Source organism: Asparagus officinalis, unplaced genomic scaffold, assembly GCF_001876935.1.
Source record: "Asparagus officinalis unplaced genomic scaffold, Aspof.V1 AsparagusV1_Un209, whole genome shotgun sequence".
Taxonomy (NCBI): Eukaryota; Viridiplantae; Streptophyta; class Magnoliopsida; order Asparagales; family Asparagaceae; genus Asparagus; species Asparagus officinalis.
Window position 1 is genome coordinate 42887 of NW_017972475.1, and position 1319 is coordinate 44205.

Genomic DNA, 1319 nt, shown 5'->3' on the forward strand with positions numbered 1-1319 from the left:
CCTCCCCCTATTCCTATAAATACCCCCCTCATTGCTTCATTTGAAGGGCTCCAAATTTGTTGCTCCCAAGGCTGAATTGTCTTAGCCAAGGGTTGCTTTCTTCTAAGGCGGCGAAGCCCTGCCGGAGCGAGGAGTCGGGGTTTTCTAAGAGAGCGGCGAAGCCCTGCCGGATCGAGGAGTGAGCGCGCCTTCTGCAGCAAAGAGTCTGCTTCTTCATTCACCCCCGTCTGATCCTTAGTATTGGCCTTGGCGTCGATACTAAGAAGAGCTAATACCTCGCTTAGCCGAGGTAGATGCCATAAACTCTGAGATCTCACGCGGATCGAAGGGGTTCTGTTTCTATATCCCTCCGAGGATAGACGAAACTCTGCCGGATTTTCCCGGAAAGGATCAAGATCGACCGGTGGTCCACGGATATCAACATCCCCGTCACAGGCCAAAGACTCACGCAAGCAAGAGATGACAAACAGCTCTTGCGTTTGTTTGAAAGGAGTTGCCTTTATTTTGTTTTCATTGTGTAAAGGCCTTATAAAAAGGCTATCTTTTTATTTCATTGTAACGATTGAAGTTGTAATGAATGCAGCAATGAATACAGCAACTTTTCACGCAAACAATTTGGTGAGTGAACTTAATAAGCAAGCAAACAGAAACCCAACTAACAATTAATCACAACAGCAGAACATCAAAGTTTTGGACAAACTTGAACTACAGTTTGTGAATGAATTTGCAAAAATAGAGGTATCCTTATAATAACCAAATCAAAAGAGGCAGATTAATTATAAGTAAACAACATCTAAATTTTGGTTTGTATGTGATACCCCTTGCATCCTCTGCAACAACTCTCATGATCACCTCAACCCCCTTATTTTCTAGCAAAAGCTCTAATCTTAACCACCATAAATCTATGGCCCTATTTGGTAACGGGTTAATAGAGAGATTAACAGAATGGACAATTGGGCTCCAACGATTCAAGGGGAAATACTAATTCATTGTAAACAAGTGAGTTTACAAGAAATATGATAGAAATGTGTTCAAAAAAACAAAAAAAAACATAATACGGAATTATATCATTTATAGATGGTCAAGATAAAGCTTTGGAGTTCATATGAGTTATCAGTTGAACGACGTTACAAGGTGTTTTCTCTTCTCGATGTTGGATTTTCTTACGTGTTTCATCTATGATTGAAGGCATTTTGACGCTAGAAAGAATTACCTATGAATTTATTTATACACATCCAATCAATTTGGGGGGGAAATTATGAATTTTCATGCCATAATAACCTGAAGTGCAGAAACATTGGATGGGAACTGGGAAGCCA